This window comes from Polyodon spathula, chromosome 6 (genome assembly GCF_017654505.1).
Source record: "Polyodon spathula isolate WHYD16114869_AA chromosome 6, ASM1765450v1, whole genome shotgun sequence".
NCBI classification, from domain to species: Eukaryota; Metazoa; Chordata; class Actinopteri; order Acipenseriformes; family Polyodontidae; genus Polyodon; species Polyodon spathula.
Genome location: NC_054539.1, coordinates 17806746 through 17819664, shown reverse-complemented (window position 1 = coordinate 17819664; position 12919 = coordinate 17806746). Strand labels below are relative to the sequence as shown.

General features: G+C 36.4%; 1 protein-coding gene across 1 annotated transcript in view; it reads left to right on the top strand.

Annotated features, from left to right (window-relative positions):
* The window catches only part of LOC121316947 (SAM and SH3 domain-containing protein 1-like), a 330556-nt gene that overhangs the window by 53359 nt on the left and 264278 nt on the right, over positions 1-12919 (top strand). The window lies entirely within an intron of this gene.

The window sequence follows — 12919 nt, the reverse complement described above, 5'->3', positions numbered from 1 at the left end:
TATTGGGAAAAGTCATTATAAATTATACAAAATAGTCTGCACTGTAAATGTTTATCACGTTACCATTAACTTCCCACCTCCGCATAATTGTGTGCCATTTAAAAAGTTAACAGTATCAAAAACATTAACCTCATGATAAAACAATAGGTTACAAACTAAAAATGATCCAAAGGAGACTCTCTATGCACTTCTGTGTTTTCCTTCGTTTTTCTATTACAAGAAATGTATCAAACACCGAACACATATTCAACCAGCCGTTATTGTTGTTAATAAACAAAAACTGTCAAAGTGTGAGTACTGTGATGACTATTTGTTTACCAGAGCATTTATACTTCTAAAAACAAGGAAACACTGTGCTTCACTGATACGAGCAAAAAAAAAAACCCAGCAAATATCATGAACAACACAGAGCGCTCTCCAGGCACAATTGCCAGATGCCTGCTTCACCTATATATCGGAGTGAAAATCCACGCAATCGAAGCTGTGCGTGCATACAGGTGGAAAATGTGGACGTGACAGACTGTGTTTTTTTTTGTTTTTGTTTTTTTCATTAGCCGTTAACTTTGAGCTGCTAAACAAAGATTTAAATAAGTATATACCTTTTTGTAGAGAATATACAACACCGTTGAAGTTCAAGATCATTATTTTCTCTTTTGTTTTTATTTGTTCATTTTTGACTAGTCCTACATAACCCCGATGATCTTTAGAAGTATCGTAGGGTCCTTTATGAACTGGCTTGGTCTTGGAGCCACACAACAGAACCACATGTCTGTCTCTGTTTGGACAAGGCATAGTATTTTCTTTGAACAGTTCCACGCAGGTGTTTCTTTGTGACTGCATTGCACCATGTACAAGACCAGCTGTACAAGCAGTAGCTGAAAGCTGCCCAGATATTGGCTGCAGTGTAAGGGCATTTGCTCACATTCTGTTTTGTGGATCCTAGCGCCACTTCTGAAAAGAAACTGCTCTGCCTAACACATTCTGGTAGGTTTCTTAAACTCCTCCTGTGCATTTGGTTAGGGGGAGGACTATTGACACAGGCGCCCTGTCAGGCAGTGTGTTCACATTCAGGGTAGAGCTGTATATCCCACACCTATTCAGGAAAGAAGGTGGCAGCCAGAATGCCAAAATGCCCAAGACATCCTTCAGACTAAACCCTTCTGACACAGGGAATCAGTACGCTCTAATGCAACGCCAACTGAAAAGACAAAATACCCATTCTGGGGCACCAATCTCCCAAATCAACTTTCTTTTGGAAGTGTGTTTCAGAGGATTATACATTTAAATATGCCAATTATGGAAATGATGACTTGATCATTTACGGTAACTTTAAGGGTTAATTGTTTTTAAGGCTCTGTAATATTGAACAGGTCATATTATTTTTTATATTGGAAAAGATACACACAAAGTTTTTGCTCAAAAGAGCCAACTTAACGTTTTGGTATGTTTAACTACCTTTGTCAAGGGAAAGTGTGTTTGAAAACAAACAGTGGAGCTACTTATAGGCTTTTCATGCCATGGTAACTACACTCACTTCAAATCCATTAATGTGTTTGTGATATCTGGTACATCACATTTAAACTAAATTAACATGGTAAAACTAATTTGCTGAATTAGTTACTGGAATGTTGAATTTCGTTCTGAATGGAAGGTTGAATTAATTCTTGTGCATATTGACATGATGAATTAGAACAAGAAACGGGTGTTGAAAATACTAATGCAAAGTAGACACTTTGTTTCATAAGCCATATTTTAATATTAGTTTATTAACCATGTATGCTAATGATGTTATGGTCGTTGTAATCGTTTGACTGTGAGATCAATGAACTGTATACTATTCATGCATATCTCTACCCAATAGCCTTTCCTTTCTGTAATATTAAATTAGTTGGGCACCCCTTTTTATTCTTAAACTACTGTTTTATATTTCTGACACGATGTGTGAATGTCAGTGATTGTCTAAGGGAATCTGAGTTTCAATAAATTGTATAACCTAATTCACTACACTGCAGTATAGCTTGAAACAGAAGCAGCAGAGGAGGTCTATTTGCTGCATTTACAATGGCATTAGACAACAGGCACTGCTGGTACTTTTTAAAGACATTAATTGAATTAATTTGGCCTTTTTAAAATATTATTGTTTTCTTTTATTTATTTTTTTTTTTTTTTTTAGTAAATGTAACAAATTTTCACAGAGCAACCATTTATTCGGGCCACTGTCAGTCACATACCTGAAAACACAAGACATTCATTGTGCTCATTGTGATGTATTGTATCCTTACAATTTTTGCTTATCCAGTTGAACATCAATCCGGGTTTGCCCAAAAGTATTTAGTGTAAGTGGCTCGCAAGTGACTTTTTGGGAACGCTCATGTTTTTGTGCTTACTTTGTTAGATATCCTAGATTGCTCTAGCCAGTGCTGTTCTATATCGCCTTTTCTGTACTGAACATAAAACAGTTCCAGCAGTATTACTTTTTTTTTTAATTGACAGCTATCGGTAAGGCATGGATACCTTTTTAATAATTTAAGTGGCGAGTATATCCCTTCCCTTCCTGTGTCAGTTCGGGTATTTTTGGTGTATACCTCCTTTTTTTAACAATCTCCAGTTTTCTGAGAACGTTCTTGAAATTGATTCATAACCAAATTGACTACGATGCCTCTGTTGTCCTGATGATTTTTATTTATTTATTTTTTTGGAAAAAAATATTATTCGAAATAATACTCTAACACTCTAACAAGAAATATCGTGCAAAATTCAGCTATTCTTACACCGCTTACCCTAGCATATTTATGTCCAGCCTCTGCTCACTAATGATTGGACAACTACAAAACCAGGGCGGATCTTTGACAGTCCCATTGGTTAAACTCCAAAAACCTTCAACTGAAACGGAGAATACCCTCAGGTTTTTGTCCCGCTTCTGCTCAGTCATGATTGGACAGCCGCAGAGAAAATGCAGATCTTCTATTGGGTGATTTTAGTTTATATTTAAAAAAAATAAAAATAATCAACTCCTCAGTTGTAATCGGTCACATTTAATCTGTTAATCGGAGCAGCCCTAAAATAAATTAAAATATATAAGCGTTGGGCCACCACATGCGGTCAGTACTGCCTGTATGTGCCGGGGCATAGAGTCTACCAGCATCTGGAATTCTGCAGGAGGGATGCGGCACCATTCTTCCACGAGACAGTCAATCAACTCACGCCTGGCTGATGTAGGTGGAAAACGCTGTCTCAGGCGTCGTTCCAGAATATCCCATAAATGCTCCATTAGGTTCAGATCTGGTGACTGAGAAGGCCATGACATATGGATAACATCAGTGTCATGCTCATCAAACCATTGTGTGACCACACATGCTCTGTGGTTGGGGGCATTGTCATCCTGGAAGACAACCCCCCCAGCAGGAAAGAAATGCTGCAGCATGGGGTGAAGATGATCACTCTGTACCATTAAGTAGCGATTAGCATTGAACTTGCCTTCTAAGTGAATGTGTGCACCCAAACCATGCCAGAAAAATGCGCCCCACAACATTACGGAACCACCAGAACCCTTCACTGTTGGAACCAAACACTCAGGGCTGTAGAGTTCTTTAGGTTGGCCCCACATGTGCACTCGTCCATTTGTTGAGAACATGGTGAAGGATGATTCATCTGACCATGTCACATTTCTCCACTGCTCGGTAGTCCATTGCCTGTGCTCTTTGCACCACTGGACTCACAAACGTGCATTGCCAGGTGTGATAAGTGGTTTGTGCACTGCAACCCGGCTATGGTATCCCGCTCTGTGATGATGTCTTTCCCTTTGAGTTCCATGCTGACATCACCTTAGACACCGCTGCTCATGAAACATCAGCAAGTTGAGCTGTCTTGGTCACTGAAGCTCCTGAAACGCACCACAAAAATCACCCCTCTTTCAAAGTCACTGAGGTCTCTTCTTGCAGCCATGCTTGCCATAATTATAGGCAACCAGGCCTGTCTAGCATTTTTATAGATGACCTTAAGCATGCTGGGATGGAAAAATATATATATGAATAGTGGTTGGAAATTCTGGCTTGAGAAATTATGAATTTTCTGCTAAAATAAGTCAAACAGTCGACCCAGCCCCCAGTTCAGAATAGTCCATTTTGGAGGAAAATGCTAAATCCTTAACTAAAGGAGGATTTTTGTTAGGGTGCATCATAATTTATTATTGACTCGCTACCTTTTCATTGCATGTTGAGTCACTGGCCCTAACGGTATTCATTAGCATACACATTATTCAGATTAATGACAACATATTCGTTCAACAGCCCTTTTGTGATACCCTGCTGTACAAAACTGCTGCAGTTTAATCATGTTTTTATTAAACATGTACTTTAATCATGTAGTTTACTTCCTCTTTACATTTTTTCTCCATCCGTTCTCCATAAAATTGCTATTCACTCAGCATAATCCAACATTTTAGCAAGCCTAGGACTGCCAAAGTAGGATTATTAAAAGCAAACAAGGGGGTGTTTGTCAGTCTGTGGTAAATGCATTTTGTAGAGATCTGCATCGCCAAAGGGCAGATCTGTACTGTTTGTCCTTTCATGTGAAAGTGACACTATTAGGCACTGTGAATGGGACTTGACCCATTTTGCCAAGTACTGAACTAGCTGTGTTGTAGCAGTCAGCTGATGTACTCAGGGTTGTTTTGTGTACGAGTTATAAACATTCTGAAGCACTGTAACGTTTTCAGGCAGTGTGTGTGGATTACAAGAAAGAGTGAGGGTTAAGATGTCTGAATTTAGATCCCACTGACATTCAGCACAGAGCCAAGTCAATACTTTACCTTCTATGCCTTTTTGTCATATTCAGTATTCGCAGAGCTGGATTGTTATTAATAAAATCAGTCTTTACAGTACATTATAGCAGCCGCAAGCCTGTTACACCCAATGAATGTGTGCCAGGCAGCTTTACTCAGATTCATGCACAGATGCTTGTCTGCAGACATTTACAGTAGTAGCTATATTGATGATCGCATTATTACTGTATCTTAGAATAGCCTGAGCGCCAACATATTACAGAAGAACTTTTGATTTAAAGTTGTGTTGAGGAAGAAAGACTACCAGCATGCTTCACTGAATTAGGACAGCATTATGTGAGCTTGCCAGGAACAATGTGGTTTCATGGCTAATACTTGGGTTTATGGCTAAAACTAGAAATGTTCTCTCTACTGGTAATAATATGCATGGCTTGTGTGTGTGGTGTGGGAGGGGACATTCATTTGTATTAGGGAGCATAATGCAATTAGGTATCAACTTATTAACTGTATGTTGTTATTATTATATGTGGTAAACTGCAAATTTAAAGTATTATCTGAGGAAGACTAGGAGAAATTTGTGGAAAAGCAGAATAATGCAAACAATAACATTAATTTAGTTAGAATTTACCTCAGAAGTCATCAGGGAAACCTAAGATATACTTGACACTTTACAAATTTCATTCCATCAGTAAAGTGCTTAAGTGGGTCTGAATATGAGCCACACGCTCACACTGGAATGTGTAGACAGATGGCCGAAGTTTTACAAGTTTGTTATTTTAATTTAACTTTTTGCTGTTCTTTAATTGATAAAGACACATTGTTAGTCTTGCAAGTTCTGTCTTTTTAATTAATGATGTCTCCGTGTATTATAACAAATTAAATACACCAAAACTGTACATACGAGGGTAGTACTCAGATTGTGATTTATAACTCTCCGGAAACTGTGGAATGTATTACTTATTCTTCCTTACATTATTATTAGTAATAATGTACTGTAGTTATGTTATTATATCTAGTGTTATTGTTTTTATAAGTCTTTTTTTATACCTGTAACTATTATACTGGGTTGCTACTCCCATCACCACTACTAGCAATACTGTATATGTCCATCAGGCAGACTCTGACTGTAATGAATTGGAATGCTGGCTCCACAACCCGTCACTGTGCCTGTTGGCAACACACAAAGCCACCCTCTGTCAAAATATACTGTAGATAGGATGAATTAACATCATTGCCGTTATGGTATTCATCAGACCACCTGGCTTTTGGATGTTTACAGTGATAATGCTGTGCTGCCTGTGTAATATAAACAGTGCCTCCGTCTAAATTTAGTAAGAGTACTGTAACCAAACCCCCATCGTTGGGAGAGAATTTTAGTTATTCCCCTTTCCAGTGAAACATGCTGACAAAGATGATTCCTTAGCCTGAGGGCACTGCCTGGTATCTAAAGGTAACTTCAGAATGTCAAACACACTGTGTTCATCATTTCATAAAGCATGTGAGTAAAAGCAATTAATTAAATTGCTACTCTTCTAGAATTGGGGTCATCTGTGTTCAGTTGATATGTGGTGGTATATACTATTTAGCTTGATTTAAAGTAATACCGTACAGTAAAGAACATGGCATCATTCTTACCCTGTACTTTCTTAAACTGCATTTAACGAAACACTACCTTTTTTTTTAATACCAAAACAGAAGCAAGGAAATGTGTGGCCTTTGCTGTTTTTAAGAACTAGGATTTGTGGATCTTAATCACAAACACTTAGAGGGTCACCACTATGAACTGTCGTTTGGCATGTACCTGTATAGGTGCATGTACTGAACTGTGTATGTGTGGGTCATCCAAATGATACTTTTCTTAGGAAGTAAACAGACAAAAAAATTGTAAAAAAAAAAATGTTAAAGCCAGTTACTTTTGTTAGTCTTTGAATCTCTATATATGACTTTTAATTACGAGAAAACAGCAACACTTAAATACATGTCATTTAGCCTTCCTTCCTGTTAGATTATAATCTAATTTGTGTCTAAAACACCTTTGGAAGGAAACACAATATGGTTGTAATTGTTTTAATGACAATGACAGTGTCTGGATATGCACTACCTCCTATAGGGCCGAACTCTATTCTCAACACAGGAGGAAAAAAATAAATTAACATGGATTATTACAGACTAAACGTTCCCACGTTGTATTGAAAATAAATTAAAACACAGAACTGTAAGAATCTGTTAAACACACCTCTGCATTTTTTCTGCCTGCTTCTCAGTTGAAATTTCTGCCGCAGTCTTTAATTTCAACAAAACACAATTACAGACATAATTGGCCATTTAATATATTGTAACAGGTTTATGCAAATAAATTCTGTTATACCTTTTAGTGTGAAAGTTTTATTACTGTTATATGTCAAACAATTGTCACTGTTTTACACTGTTATGAATATAATGTCAATCAACTTACTAAGTTTTTTTTTTTTTTTTTTTTTTTTTTAAGTCATCTTTTGAGTGAAGGGTTTACTGACACATGAGTTGGGTTAATTTGGTTGCTAAGCCCTCGTACTTCATTGTGCTGAGCGGGCAGCACCAGCTGCATGGGCTTGGCTGTTCCTTAACAAGTGCCTGCCAGCTGTCAGTTCTCAGAGGGGCCCCCAAAGTATTTCTGTCCTCATACTGGAGGAGATTGCTATCAAGGCAGTAAAGTCTGTTTGATCTAAAGGAGGACTGCCATGGTCACACACCACAATCCATTTAGTACGTCTGTCTGCACGCTGCAGGGCTGTTTATTATTATTATTATAATATATAATAAAGATCAAATGTAAAACTAGCTTGTACCTCCTTACAGTGCACATAAGGTTATGGTTACTATGTTTAGGCATCCATATGTGCTCTATTCAAAATTACCTTGATTGTGACCTTTGACCTCTCCTTAAAGTTAAATGTGAAATGTTCTTATAGTTCCTTACAGTGTGTAGATAGGGTCATAGTTACTATGGTGTTTAAAGTTATAAAGCCTTGTGAGATAATGAACTAATGCATTATTTTGAATTGAAACTGCTTCATAAAACTGATCTGTTGCTGAAACTTGTGCTGCAATGCTACAGCTTGCCAAAATATCCAGGTGGTTCTGAGCTTGGAAGCCATAAAACTGCCTGGCAGCCATAGTTTTTATTATTATTTAAAAAAAAAAAAGGCAAGGGTCAGTTGCAGAGTCTCAGATTTAGTCCACTAGATGTGCTTTACAGAGGGATTAAGCAAGGGTGCAAATCATTTCGAAAATTGGTGCTAAACTTTTAAAACAAAGTACTGGTGCTCAAGTCACTGTAGCATAAAAATGATCAATTATGGTGGGGCAAGATGCTCTTCATTGATATCTAAAGGAAAATAATGTAGTTTTAATTGTTTTGCAATTCATCAATATTCTTACTCCAAACATTAGCCGCTTTTTCAGACAGATGTGATGTATGTGGGAAAATGAATTCATGCTGGAAAAGCTGTTTTTAGACTATTAAAACGCGACGGTAGTAGGGGTGTGCTTTTGGTACATTTTTATAAAAGTTTAAACGCTTTGCAGTGTCAGCATTTAAACTATATCTACACACACACACACACACACACACACACACACTCTCTCTCTCTTTATATTACATTCTGATATTGACAGCCCTGGTTAGTATTTTCTAAGCAAATAAACCCTAAATAAGCAAATAACATTTTAACTACAAAGCAAAAAATAAATAAACATGTTTACATCAAAGTATATATTGAAATGTTTCTATTTATGACTGTAGTTAAAGTTTCTAATGGGGATATAACTGTATACATATTGAACACATTTTGGGATAGTATAATGTTTTAAGAATAGTGTGTTTTCTTAAAGGTTCATTTAACAACAAAAAAACAGGAACCTATTACATTTTTTTGTTGTGATTTTTTTAAAAAAAAATTTTTATAAGTAACTTTAACCAAAATTATATGGTTTTAAATTTTTTTTAAAAAGAGACAAACATCACCCACTATATAGCACTAATGCAAATGGCTACAGGAAAGTGAGTTGTGCTTACAATTGGGAAAAAAAGAAAATCTGATTTATTTGAGTTAAATCTGATGTTTTTTTTATTTTTATTTTAATTTAAATCGAATTTTATGATTTTTTTTTTGGTAGTGTGTAGTTGTAGCTCTACAGTACCTCCAAACTGTAAATTTATGGATGTTGGAAGTGGTGGTTTGTGAATAGTTACATACAAAACTAAATGACTCAATCTTAAATGAATACATAAATAAAGCAAATTGTTCATCATTGTGGCATCCTCTAAATGTGAACTACAAGAATTTTTAGTGATGGAGTACGCTGCACCACAGATTCACGCTGTGATCGCAATGCCTAAGAGTTTTAGTTTATAGACAGTAAGAGTTTAAGATGTTTGTGTTAATAAAAGGTTTTTAAAACATACTTTTCATATATTTTCCTTGAAACTGTATCAATTAGGTAGTAAATGAAACAAGTATTTAAATCAATGATTTTAATTAATTAAGTAATTTTTTAAATCAGTGATTTAAATTGACTTGATTTAAATCAGCCAACCCTGCAGTATACCAAACATTGGTTAGCTGTCTGGGATCATCAGTTAAACTGTTTAGTGCGGATGGCAGCGTGCAAAACCAGCCTTGCTGTCACAAAAAATATCCACATTAAGTGCGTTAGAGTGATTTAGCTCTGTGAAGTCAGACACCTTTTTCTCACATCGGTTTAATATCAGTTACACAAATGTTCTTTATTTCCCTTATGTATATTGTTTAATAGTAATGGTTTTAAATTTCTAATACAGCCTTACCATTACCATTATGATTACAATTACATCACCATTGGTAGTTGAAAATACAATTGCAATTAAGTTGCTGTGTCCTGCGTTCTAAATACCTCAGTGTTCTTGAGAGAATAATGTGATTGTAGGCGGGGGTAAGCTCTGACTGTCACCCCGTTACACACCATAACATTGTCAACTTAGTCAATAATATATTTTTTAAATCTATACCATAGAATTGCTTATGTGCTGCATTGAAAAAATATATATTAATAAGAAACATCTGCTACAAATCAAGGATTACTGTATATCCCCGTACCTCTTCCATTCTTAGTGCAGGCTGTCATTCCATAAAAAAAAAAAAAAAAAAAAAAGCAATTCACCACATTTTAGGCCTGCTTTTCAGTCCCATATGTAAACGCACAAAGGCACCTTAAAACGCAAATGTGAACAAGGTTGCAGACCAAAATTTGAGGCAGCCCAGTAGTGTGAGTGCAAGGGTCCAATTCTATTAACTGTTAGGTAGGAAAATGTGTTTTTAGGATAAGAATTAATGCAATAAACATTTACATTAATTCATTATCAATGTATTAATCAGCTTAAACTAAATATTGCTACTCATTTACATTTTTTATTGCTTGTATTTTAAATGCTTTTTCCCCCCAGCTAAAAGCTTATTGAATTTGGGCTGTTTTCAGACGAGTCAGTGGAACCCATATTGTATGTGCTGCTCTAATTAAACAACAGAAACACAGCGGTAACTTTGCTTTATTGCAGACAAAGCAGGTGGCACAACAAACAATACATTATAGTATTTAATAGAGTGGAATGGTTTTTATGAACTGAAACTGTACCTTGAACAGCAAAACTCCTGTTTATAAATGAATCAGCTTCATACAGTTTCTTAAATGCTGCGAAAACAAAAGCCCAAATCCAGTTGACCTGGGCAAGCTATTATGTAGTGTACTTAACTTCTAAAAATCTGTTGGCCATTGTTTCATGTTTTTCAAATTAAGTACTGAAGGCATATTGTTTTGGTTTTTTTTGTTGTTTTTTTTAACTTCACTCTGTATATGATTGCTACAAATACATACTTGGAGTAATGAGAGGCTTTATCAGACCAAACCATCGTTTGAGGAATACCTCAGCACTTGCCAGACTGCTTGTCTTTTGTTGGCTCAATTAATACCGTCATCGTAATTGTTTCTCTGGGAATTATATTTCTGTAGAACAGATCCTTGTTGTACATGTCTAGGTATTCTTGTTTGAGTAACAGGTTTAGTGTACTTTTCTAGAATATAATGGTGCTCAACCCTGCCTCTTTTAATGGAACCCTCCAATAATTGCAGAATGTGTATTTGGTGTCTGTGTGTGTCACTCGTCCATTACCAAACATTTAAATTGAATTAGATCTCACCTGACCTGTTGAAAATGACTCAGCATCTTCAAAGTTGCTACATTTGTTGTAGAACACATGAATATAAACACAAATAATCTACCAGCCCAGTTTGTTACATAAGTGACCTCCCAACAAAACCCTACCTTTCTTCAGCCCTGGAGAGAATACTGAGGTGGGCAGGCATAAGTCAGATTTTTACGGGACTAAAAATAAACAGATGGTTTTGGAATTTATTACTGACAACGGTGAAACGTAGTCCCATGTAAACAGTCTATTTCTTTTTCTGTCAGAGGTCCTCTGATTATTTTACAGGACATCGAGACCTTCTATAAAATTTAAAACTGGCGTGCTGTGTCTTTTTACTCCTGCGCAAACTGACCATGTCAGTGTTCTGTTACAATTGGTACAGCATTTCCAGGGTATTCGCCTCAAAGCAATACCAGCCTTTGCAATAAACCATAATATAATACTAAAATGGGTAGATCTCTCCTGACATTCTACAGTTTAGCAAAACACAATGATTGGGCATAACCAAATTGGTCACTGGTGAAAATACAAAACATAATTGGTGACTTAAAAAATGGATGCTTTTAAGGGTGCATTTGAAGGTATGTCTGGAAATACACATCACTCAAGGGACGTAATGGTTATTCTACGCTTTTGGAAAAGCGGGTACAAAGAAATTAGTTATTTAAACCTGGTTCATTGTTTAGAAATCATCCACAAACATCGCATTTCATTTTGAATTCACCGACTTTCGTTGATGGAAGCTAGTCCATGTCTGGGTGGTTTCTAGATGTCCTCTGCTTTTGACCAACTCTGAGGACACCTGGTTTTTAGTCCTGTTTGAATCATGCTATAGTTGCAGTCTTGTCTTGTGTTAGCTACAGTACTTTACTACTTGTAGTAAATTACTTATTTTGACAAATGATCCTACTGTGAATCTTATCCATGACGTGATTGTCTTGGATATGTATTATGATCTAACAGAAATTTGTTCCTTTTAGGTTAGTATATAATAAATAGAATACACAATGATACTTTCAAATGGAAGCAATGTTCTAACTATACAGTATCTGATGTCCTTACTGTAAATGCAATAGAAACAGGATATTGTTTTCCAGGATGTAAAACTAGAGTGCCCAGTTAAAATAAATGGGATTATTCCACAACTATGTGTGGATGCAAACATTGTTATCACGTTGTTTATGTACATGTATGTGGGTAAAGTGATCTTGCCCTAGGAATACTGGGAATATTGGCTGAATTGTGTGAATCCCAAAGGGGAAGACCCCTGGAAAGACACTATGTGATATAATTAGGAACATATCTGAGCAGAGGCTTACTGTAGCAGCTGTATAACACTGAGGACCGCACTATGCATTGGGTGTACTGCTATGTTAACAGTGAATGGATTCCATGAGGATCCAAACACAAGGTTTTATTTACTTCCAAAAATACAGGGAATTATTGTTCAAACCTTGGCTGCCAGATTCTGACATGCTAGGCTTGCATCGTTGCTCATTTGTTTTTTGTTGATCAGTTTAAGGTTGAAATAAGGGGCACGTGTTTTTTTTCAAACTGCCAGCTGTGTCTTCCAAAGTCTGTGTCATAAACCAAGCAAGGCTTGTTCATTTGGAACATGAACAGATACAGGATTTAATAAACCGCTAGATCTATTGTTTGACAGTGAGCTAGATGAGGGGTTCCGTTCTTTTAACAGTTTGGCTAAGCTGAGACTTGAAATGATGCTGTAACTAGTTTATTTGTTTGGGAGGAGAGGTAATTTCTGGCAAGACAGCAATTTCTAGCAGTAGCTTCGACAATGATAGAAGAAATTACTTTCAATGGTCTTTGTACTTAATCTTCAATTTGCTTCCATTGTGCTGCAGTCTCAGCGTTACTGATTGACACCCAGTTCATTTCCATAAAGATATTA